The sequence below is a fragment of the Mytilus californianus genome, unplaced genomic scaffold, assembly GCF_021869535.1.
Source record: "Mytilus californianus isolate M0D057914Y unplaced genomic scaffold, xbMytCali1.0.p SCAF_6, whole genome shotgun sequence".
NCBI lineage: Eukaryota > Metazoa > Mollusca > Bivalvia > Mytilida > Mytilidae > Mytilus > Mytilus californianus.
The window spans coordinates 5,533,942-5,545,568 of record NW_026262712.1 but is presented as its reverse complement, the minus strand read 5'-3'; the positions used below and the strand labels follow the sequence as shown (position 1 = coordinate 5,545,568).

At 31.6% G+C, this 11,627-nt stretch overlaps 1 long non-coding RNA gene across 2 annotated transcripts; it reads left to right on the top strand.

The window, feature by feature from the left end:
• Window positions 1–4,156: 4,156 nt before the first annotated feature.
• LOC127705279 (uncharacterized) lies at window positions 4,157–10,092 on the top strand. 2 transcript variants are annotated; one of them, XR_007983807.1, is made up of 4 exons: window positions 4,157–4,255; window positions 5,828–5,946; window positions 7,285–7,327; window positions 9,851–10,092. It is a non-coding gene; the product is annotated as an uncharacterized LOC127705279 (long non-coding RNA). The 2 variants fall into 2 exon arrangements; XR_007983806.1 differs by having other exon boundaries at window positions 4,176–4,255; window positions 5,788–5,946.
• The last annotated feature ends 1,535 nt before the right edge of the window (window positions 10,093–11,627 follow it).

The window sequence follows — 11,627 nt, the reverse complement described above, 5'->3', positions numbered from 1 at the left end:
TATAATTTACTTTTCTCTTCAAAGAAAAAGCTGACAGAAATAATAAAATTATTATAATAAAACCACTTCACACGCATGTATATATAATTACAAAACGTTACTGTGTACATGTATACATGTATATTGATTTACCGTCATTTGTTTTGTACTAGATATTACATTACATACTATATAATTTTTTATTTTATTAATAAGTAAAATATTAAGAATTGAATATACTGGGCGATGCTATAAATCAGAATGTTGTCTCTATTGAAGCTATCTTCAATTCGAATAGTGAGTTGGATATTATAATAGATTGTGAAAATGTAAAAAAAAAAAAATGTTAAATAACTACAAAAAAAAAACCAACAAAAAAATAAAACTAATACAAAAACATGACTTATAAAAAAATGAACACAACAAAATCCTTTCCTCTATTATAATCCTGCATTAATTAAGGACAATTTGTGTACCTTTTTCAATCGTGAAAAAAGAGCGAGACATACCTGTAGACGTAGTCGAAGATGTACTAGTAACAGCAACTGCTGTAATTCTAGACAATATCGCAGAAGGGGACGATGCAGGACCAGAAATTTTAACATTCTGTAGAGGCAGGGCATGGCATAATTATGTTCGTGTTCCCTACAAATAGAATCAATGCATTATTTCAAGTATCAAGGATCTGTTATTTCACGAAAATGTCTTGCATAGCTCTTTGATTATATATTAAACGTTTCAACCATTTGTTAGTCAAATTTATGTTAAAGCTATATTGTTATACATCTGCTACAAATATTTTTGAATTGGAAACTCACTTATTTTACACGACGCTTTGGTCTTCTTCACAACGACAGAAAAGCCCTTGCCAAAGCAATGTGCAGGATGGATATATTTAAGTTTGCAATAACATCCGGTTAGAATCGGTATAGTACGTTTAATGCTACGAATCGTGGAGAGAGAGAGAGAGTGTGCGGCCCTTGCAACACCTCTTTTAGGGATTTGTAGGTGTTGTAAGGCAATTTCTGTCCGGATCTCATATACCCTCAGTTTCCAGTGGCAGTTCGAATCTCCCCCACGGGACTTCCTGTCATCCCGTCACATTATCTACCACTGTATTTATTGTAAATACGTTCTCGTACTAAAACAAAACATGAAATGTTTGCTACTTTACCTTGGAAAGAAGACTTTAAAATTCGTCAAAATAATTCATAGCTTCTTTGAAAGAGAATGAATTTATATATGGTCTGTACATGATATAAAGGTTTAACTGTAACGTATGTAAGCAATTTTTATATATTCTTTAATTGCTGCCGACACCTCCTATCTGATGAAAGATTGAAATTTTACAACTCATTGTACAAGGAAAATTTTCGTTAAACTTGGCATCAATTGATGTGTCTATGGGGGAAAATAATTGATATTTGGTATAGAGCTTTTTATAGTGTTAAGTTGTGGCGTGTGAGCAACTGTTTCATCTGCATGTAGCCACTTCCTGTTTGCCGATAGTTTGAAATTTACAACTCTCATTGTACATTTAAAATGTTCGGCAAAGTTTCCTTGGCTTTAATGAAAGGGAATGGTTTATATTTTTTTGCCAGTTATGATTCAGTATAAACATGTTTACTTCAATTGCATGCAGAGATGCAGGTAAAGACCCGGTCTTGATCAGGTTTCTTTTAGCCATGGTAATGGCTGTACATCTTCGATTTGTGACTTTGATTGCCCCAATACAGGAATGTTGGGACATTTTTATTAGCCCTCCCCCTCTTTTCCAAAATCCGTCATTTTTGTTTTCTGTTAATTTCAATTACTTTTGCGTTTTTTTTTCTGTATTATACGAACATAAATATACTACAAATAACTTGTATGTGCTATTTACAATCAATACCAAGTTAACTGTCCACCGCGTTCACTGATATATTATAAAGAGAGAGCAGCAAAATTGATTCGTTCTGCCGACAGACGTCGAATTTCATTAATAGTGACAACTGCTAAAACAGAGGAATGATAACGGAAACGAGTCATGCTCACTGACGTCATGTTTATAATTGAACAATGGAGGTCCTTAATGTAATTAGATGCTTTCTTGTTGATAATTTTATAAACAAGAATCGATTTATGATAAGGAATCCTTTTTGAGGGTCTGGATGGGGAGTCGTTCGTTTCTTTATTCTTAATTTTTTTTATGACATTTTCTGTATTCTTTATATTGTTTGCACATCATTCTCTATTCTTTATATTTTAGAACCCTATTGTTCATGTTATTCTCTATTTCTTATTTTTGGCCCTATATTTCTCTATTCTTTATTTTTATTGGCATTTATTCTGCACATTTTGCCCATTGTTCTCTATTCTGTAAACCCCATCCAGACTCTCCTATTAAACCTCAACTTATGACAGCACGCTTATTTTCACTGTTTTGTTTTGTTTTAAATTGAAAAGGGGGATTCAAAATTACGCAACTGCCCCTCTGCCACAAGCCCCATGGTCTGCTTATGATGTTACACTTTTGTCATTTTTATTTATAAATATAATGTTTTTAAATGGAAATTCCCAATCAAAAGTACAAATCAATTGAAACTGTGTCCCAGCGTCAAAACATTGTTAGAATTACGGTCATGAAGTATCTTTTTGAAAAGGAGACGATTTCAAATGTGTATACTTGAATTTGTTTTCCAACACTCAAACTGATGGTTCAGAGTTCCACGTTCAAATACGTGTTTTGACGGAAGTACTTTTTCTTTGTAATTGCAACGTATCACTCTCAAGTAGATACTATAAGAGGTTGTTATAAGAGGTTGTACGTATGTTGTCAGTATTCCGTTTATGAATTTAGAGATTATTTTTACCTAAGGTACAATTTGGTCTTAGAAAATTTTCATTATTCTTTTGAATTTTTTTTTTTGTCGTTTTGATACATATTCGATTTTCTTTGTCATTTAGCATTCCTGATGAAGGTAAATTTAGAAAAAGCGTTCCGGAAGCACAATATCTATCTATATATATTATGGTGTAGCATTCTTCTTTTTTCATTGGTTATTACGATCACGTGTGTCAAAGGGTATTATATGTATCTGAAGCCGTGTTTCTATTTTTAAGTATATATATGGACGCTATGTTTCTATATATATATATATATACGGTCAATATTAAAGATCTTTCAAATTACAATGTAAAATACACAGATACAAATGTAGAACATTGAAGTCCATTTCCATAATACACTATTTACATATGTAATATATCAATTAAGGACTTTCACTCAGTCAGTACATTATATATGGACCTGTTAGATTATATTGACACTCCAACTTCGTCCTCGGTCAATATGATCTGAACAGGTCCACATATAACGTATTGATCTCGTCAAAAGTCAATAGTTGATACACAGTTTTTTTTATATATATATATATATATATATATATACTAACAATGAATTTCTCCGCTGCAGATGGAGCGTCAGTTGTCGGCGATAGTATCAAAAACCACATAGTGGGAGTGTTACGCCATGCACCCGATTTCTTTAACTTTCCGTTGATGAATTAAGAAGTTAAAAGTAAAGTAAAGTTCAAACGCCTTTAAGCATATTCGATTTTGAAATAGTTTTGTAATTTTTTTTCAGGTCCTTGTTGGTCATTTAGCTTCTCAAGTAATTAAAATACATCATCCACATTCCATTGGGGGGGGGGGGGGGGGCAATCCTTACGTGGGTTACCCAGTAAGCGTTTTGAATGCATAAAATCTATAAAGAACGGTACCAATTTGTCTGCACCAGAAGCGTATTTCGACAATAAATGTCTCTTCAGTGATGCTCGAGGCAAAATATTTGAAAATCAAAAGCTTATTAATAAGATGAACAGTTGTAATGAAAAAGGACAAAAAGTATAGCCAAAGCCGGGCAATGAATCTAAGCTTTGCATGAGGGAGATATATTCCTTAATTAAATCTAGTTTCTAAATAAAATTTAACAGCAGATTTTAATAACAAAATATCCGTATTTTCATGTCAGTACCGAAGTACTGGCTTTTGGGCTGGTGATACCCTCGGAGACTAACTAACAGTCGACCAGTAGAGGCATCGAGCAAGTGAAAGTGTCAATTTGATTATATACGATTATAAATCGTAAATATTCGACTGTTCCCGACGTTGTAACGAAAATTGCCGTAGTAATATAATTGGTTCTTGTCCGACTATTAAACTTACTCCTTCATAGAAATGCGCGTTTAATTTGCTACACTAGAGTTGAATAGATCAGTGATTAATTCAGAGAAAGGTAAGGTTTTTATAATAAAAGTGAGTACTATGTTTTAAAAGGAAATGTTGACGGTGCTTATAAATGAATGTTACTTGTTATTTCATTGATATATCATAATATTTTTCATATTGAATCTACTTTCTTGGTCGAATTCAGTTATGCAGTTATAAATAAAGTTCTTGTAAAGTTCAGGAATTATTAGTTCTGATTTACAGAATTAATATTAGTAAATGCAGGAAATCGTGTTAAAGCTTTTTTGTAAGCAAAGGTCAGTAACAAAACATTGGTGGTGAAACTACTTAAAAAATCATTAGAAAAAAATACTTATAAAGATATAATTATAAAATTCGGAATACACGTGACTGTATATATATATATTTACGTAAGCACCAAGTATTAAACCCACAAAACATTTTAATTTGTTGTAATATTGGGAAATCGAAATTAAGAAAGCTATGAAGCGCTTTAATACCAGAATTTATCCAAGTTTAGAATTGAGAATGTAAACGGGGAATGTGTCAAAGAGACAACAACCAGACCAAAGAGCAGCCCAAGGCCACCAATGGGTCTTCAACATAGTGAAAATATCCTGCACCCAGAGGCAGACTTCAGCTGGCCACTAAACAATAATGTATACATGTACTAGTGGCAGCTAATGGACGTCACACTAAGCTCCGAAACATATAAATGAACCAAAATTGGGAAAAAAAAACATACAAGACTAACAAAGGCCAGGGGTTCCTGACTTGGGTCTGGCGAAAAAATGCGACAGGGTTAAACATGTTTTATGAGATCTCAACCCTCCCCTATATCTCTAGCCAATGTGGAATAAAAAACACACAGCAATACACACAGTACAATTCAGTTCAAAAGAAGTCGAGTCCGATGTCAGAATAGGAAACAGAAGAAACTAGTAAGCAAAATGAAAATATTCAACATAAATTAACAACGGACTACTAGCATTTAATGACATGCCAGCTCCAGAACCTCAATTATACAGATTGAAAGATTATGTCGTCATCATATATGAAAATCATGCACATTCCCTAGCTCCCGTTAGGGGTTAAGTATCATACTTTCATAAAAAATAAATCGTTTTTGTGCTTTGTATAGCGTCATGTTACATATAATTTTTTGTGCTAAAACGTATTGAAAGTTTATCTAAATTAAATGGTAATCTTATGTTACTATAATTTTGTGATATTTTTCTATCTTAAGCTTTTGACAATCAATACATTTGTGTTGTCATTTACAAGAGGCATGGTTGATGTTAATCCGGACGTATAAATGTGTTTATTTATATGCCTGGCTGATTTCATGTCAGGGGCGGATCCAGCCAATTATAAAAAGGGAGTTCCATCCCAGGATAAAGGGGGGTGGGGGGTCGAACCATATGTTCCTATTCAAAAGCATTGATCGTCAAAAAAAGTTGGGTTCCAACCTCCGGATACCCCCCTCCCCCACCACTACCACCACCACCTCCACCCCCCTTTTCCCCTGGATCCGCCACTGCATGTATTTTCGAAATGATTTTTTTTTTATATTTTTAGATTATGTTTGTGCAGCGATAACTAAAATTAAATCTTTTAGGTGTACATATAAAAGAACATTGGTTTTGAGAGCACAGCAAACTGAGTGTTAATAGATAACAATGCATAAACTAATGCTATTCTCCGTAGTCTGTTTCTGTCTTGCTACGATGTGTCACGGTAAGTCATTCGTTATGGTATATGTTTATGTGATGTTACGGTCTGTCAAGGTAATTCATTTGTAATAGCAATAAGCTTTATATTTTAAAGATGATAGCAAGTATTGTCTGCTAATGATATATTTGTTATATTATATACAAGTAGTACTTCATTGAATATAAGTTCTTTAGCTTCTGACATTTCAGGATTTATGTGTTGTCTGCAGCAGCATTATTTTCTTTTTTTATACTTGAAACTCGTGCTTCCGAAGTATAAGGGGGCGGGCTCATGACCACCACGACACCGCACAAACGCCGTTTTTTACTTCGAGCAGTTAATATATTGGGGCTTTCAAGTAGCTGGTTAGAATCATATTTTGGTGGACTTTTTTTGATTTTTCTACGTTTTTATAGATATTAGAGTAGCTACTTTTCATGATCAATTATTTAGTAATTTTTGGTTTTTGTTTAATTAATCAGTTATTGTAGTTTTCTTTTCATTTCTTTTTAACTTCATGAAATGTTTTTAATATAAGGGCATGTCATAAATATAAACGGTACCAATTTTACTGCACTAGATGCGCATTTCGACAATTAAAAAGTCTTTTCAGTGATGTTCGAGGCCAAAATATTTGAAAATCCCAAACATAATACAAACGTTAAAAAGATGATCAACAAAAGGGAATTAAGCCCTTATGTAAATATGTAACCTATGAGATAGTATAATGTCATAAAATATCAGGTATAAAAAAACTCGAGAAAATGATGTGATCACTGTCGTATTCAAATATATTAGCAGTAAAAATCTATAAGTGCTATTTATAATTGTCTTCCATTTACCCTTGTTAATGATTTATTAATTATTGCTGGCTTAATGTCTAGTGGCAAATAGTTCATGCATAAAATGGTCGATTAATCTTTTCACTTTTTGGAGAAGTAGGAGTCATTACATCAAAATAAATTTAGCCATCGATGAATATAAATTTCATTGAACAACACAGAGAAGGTAGATAGGCAGTTTTTAAAGGAGCAAGAAAACAAAATGTTTTATGTGAATAGTTACGTACGATAAGAAGTAAATGTCTGGGTTTGACAAAGGTATAGCTAGGTAGGATTATTATGGAAAGGAATATCATTGCATTAGAAGTGATCAGAAGTACTCAAATAATACTCTTGCCCAAAAGGACGAAATTGATAATTCTGTCAAACGAAATGCAGTAATTTTAAAGAATTATGTACAAAGTTGGGGAAAAAAAAGATTATCCGACCTATAACAACATACCCCCCCCCCCCCTTTCCCAAAAAATCAAACGTTAATTAAATGAGTGATGAATATAAATAATACATTCTTTATTTGTAGCCATGACAGACAATGCAGATACAAGAAGCGACGAAGTTTTGAGGTATGTTTCACTTTTCTCATCAATTATAAAGCTGACAGAAATAATATAATAACCGACTGCATGTACACACATGTATATATATTTAAAAAAACAACTGTGTACATGTATACAAATGTATATATAATTAAAAAAGCTGTCATGTGCATGTACAGAATACACATGTATATATTATTAAAAAAAATACTGTGTACATGTTTACAAATGTATATATAATAAAAAAAACTTTACCGTGTGCATGTATACACATGTATATATTATTAAAAAAAATACTGTGTACATGTATACAAATGTATATATAATAAAAAAAAAATTACCGTGTGCATGTATACACATGTATATATGATTAAAAAAAACTACTGTGTTCATGTATACAAATGTATATATAATAGAAAATTTTACCGTGTGCATGTATACAAATGTATATATAATTTGAAAAAAAATACTGTGTACATGTATACACATGTATATATAATTAAAAACAATAACTGTGTACATGTATACAAATATAAATATAATTTAAAACTGTCTCGTGTGCATGTATATACATCTATATATAATTTAAAAAATTACTGTGTACATGTATACAAATATAAATATAATTTAAAACTTTACCGTGTGCATGTATACACATGTATGTATGATTAAAAAAAACTACTGTGTTCATGTATACAAATGTATATATAATAGAAAACTTTACCGTGTGCATGTATACAAATGTATATATAATTTGAAAAAAAAATACTGTGTACATGTATACAAATGTATATATAATAAAAACTGTATCGTGTGCATGTATACACATCATTCTATATATAATTTAAAAAATTACTGTGTACATGTATACAAATATAGATATAATTTAAAACTTTACCGTGTGCATATAAACACATGTATATACAATTAAGAAAAATTACTGTGTACATGTATACAAATGTATGCATAACACAAACATTACCGTATGCACAGATACACATGTTTATATAATTAAAAACTTTACCATGTTCATGTTAACACATGTAGATATAATTTAAAACTTTTTTTTTTTAATTTTTGTTGAATAGGTGCAATTTGGGTACTGTGACGTTATATAATTAAAAACCTTTACCGTGTCCATGTATAAACATGTTGATATAATTAAAAAAAATTACTGTGTACATGTGTACAAATGTATATATAATACAAACTTTATCGTGTGCACGTATACACATGTTTATATAATTAAAAACTTTACCCTGTACATGTATACACATGAATATATAATTCAAAAACTTTACCGTGTACATGTATACACATGTACATATTCAAAATTTTACTGTGTACATCTATGCACATGTTTATATAATTAAAACCTTAACAGTGTACATGTACAAACATGTATAGTGATTTTTCGTCAATTGTTTTGTACTAGATATATGTATAACATAACATAATATTATGTAATTTTATCAAGTACTGGGAGAAGCTATAAAACAAGGTGTTTTACTATTTGGTTTTACTTCAAGATATATAATAAACTTTATAAGAAATCACATATAGTTTATAAGATATCTTATATAGTTTAGAAAATATCTTTTATAGTTTAGAATATATCTTAATATATAGTTTAGAAAGTAAGTCTTACAATTTTCCTTAAAAGATATCTTAATATATATATATAATGAGATATATTATAAACATAAGATATCTCATAAAACTAGATTATATTAGATATCTTATATATGTTATATGCGATATCTTGAAGTTGGAATAAATAGTAAAACGGCTTGCCATCATATGTGGCTCTATTGAAGGTTTCTTTAGCTATAAAAGTTATATCTCAATTTGAACTGAATAGATTAGCTTGTAATGAGGTCATCAACGGATTCAGACGGGTGATGGGAGAGGGGGCGGGGCGATCCCTTGGAATATATTAGGTTATGATGATGTGAGGAAAACTGTAAAATAACTACAATTTATATATATTTTATCTATCTACATAGTGTAAGTGTGTTCATGTCAGTCTTTAACGTTTAAATGTTGATTTTTTAGTGATAAGTTGTGAGCCTCCTCATGGGGTTTTTGATAATGTGATTACTTGACCGTTTTTATAGTGATTATTTGATTACCAGACTAAATTTTTTATGATCATTTGATTATTTGATAAACTAGGACTGTATTTTTCATTATTTGATCATCTTTTTTGAAAAAAAAAATTAATGATTATGTGATTATATTGGCAAAAAATTTGTGATTATTTGATTACTTGGACACCCCCATGAGGGGCCTCAGTTGTAAATCAAACATTACATAATTAGTTTTACATCTGTCATTTTTTGTTGATAACTGAAGGCATACGAATAAAGAAATAACAAAATAAATAAAATAAACACACACACACACACACACACACACACAAATAATAACAAATGAATACAAAAACATGACAAAAAAAAAAAAAGAACGAGCATATAATGTTCTTACAATTTCCACTATTTTGATCTAGCATTTATATTAGTACACGTACAATTTGTTTATTTTTTTCAGTCGTGAAAAAAGATCGCGGTTTCGCTATACATTAAGATGTAGAAACTGCTGTAGACAATATGGACAACTTTGTGGGATATGTCCATGCAGGGCCAGCAATCGTTTTCCCTTCGAATACTCGCCACTATTTCAATCTTGATGGATCCGTTGTTTCGAGAATATGTCTTGCATGACTCTTTGTTTATATATTAAAAGTTTCAATCCATTGTTAGTCAAACTAATTAAAAAGCTATATTGTTATACGTCTGCTACACATATTTTTGAATTAGAAACTCATTCATTTTACACGACGGGTGGTAAGTGCTGACCTTTGAGGTCGCCATGGGTGATTAGGGAATAGAAATATGGTAATTTTAGTCTTATTCCCTCCCCCGGCAGTAAATTCTTTGCCAAAACGGGTAGTCCGTTTAGCTGTGCGAGATGTTTTAGTAAGCAACCACATCCGGTCAGTATGGGGACGTTAAATCCGACACCATAAAGAAAAAGTGAGGCCCTTGCAACCACTCTTTGAAGGATTCGTAGATGGTCTGTTGCAAGACAAAATTTCTGTCCCAACCCCAGATATCCCCATTTTCTAGTGGTAGTTCGAATTTTCCTGACAGTAATCCCAGGACCTACATACTGTATTTGTTGTAGATACGTTCTCGTACTGAAAATGCATGAAATATTTGCTACTGGACGTTAAGCAAACAGCACCCAATCAACCTTTTAGGGTTCCGCACGCTTTTTTAAGCTCGTGCTGTTAAATTTTCAATTCCCTCTATATTGATTGTGATCTGTTCTTTGTCTGTTTGTCTATTTTTCCCGAGTCGCCAACGGCAAAATCAAGTCAAGTAGAAACCGTTCGACCATGTCCCTCCGTCCGTCCAAAGATACATTGGAAAGAATACTTTAAAATTCATAAACATTTTCTTGGCATCTATGACAGAGAATGAATTTATATTTGGCCTGTAGCTTGATAATATTTAATTGTAACGTAAGTAAGCAATTTTTAGAACTTCCGTGCTGCCACTTTCTGTTTGGTGAAAGTTTAAAATTTTACAAACGCTCGATCATGGTACACGGAAAATTTTCGCGATTATTTTCTTGGCTTCAATGGGTGTGTCTTAAGAAGAGATTAGTTTGATATTTGGTGTGGAGCTTTAAAATGTTGAATTATGGCGTGTGAGCAGATTTTACATCTGCTGTGTAGCAACTTTCTGTTTGCCGATAGTTTGAAATTACATCTCTTACATTACTCTTATTGTACATGAACAAGTAAAATGTTCGTCAAAGTTTTTATGGCTTCAATGAAAGAGAGTGATTTATATTCGATATTTCATCAGTAATGCTTTAGAAAACATGTTTACTTTAATCGTATAGAGCGACGAAGGTCCAGACCCGGTATTTGTCTCGTTTTTTTAGCAACGGTACTTGCTGCATTTTTTCGATTTCTATTTTGTGGGTGACATGGTTTAACCATCATTACGTTCCCATTGATAAAAATCAATGTTTACATGTAGTTTAAAACAGGTTTTCACTACATGCAGTCGATAGTCAATGTAGACCTTGTGTGGATTAAGTGTACACTAAACTAGATATTGTGAACGTGAATTTTATTATGAATATTTAAGGAAGTTACATATATTGAATAAAAATGATTATGATAATATTCTGAATTAAGTTATTTACCTAGTTATATGATAAAAAATCAAAAACATATAAAAACATTAAATTAAAAGCCTTGTGGACCATTTGATTTCAGTGCGTGTATGGATTGTTTGCTGATAGAATATTC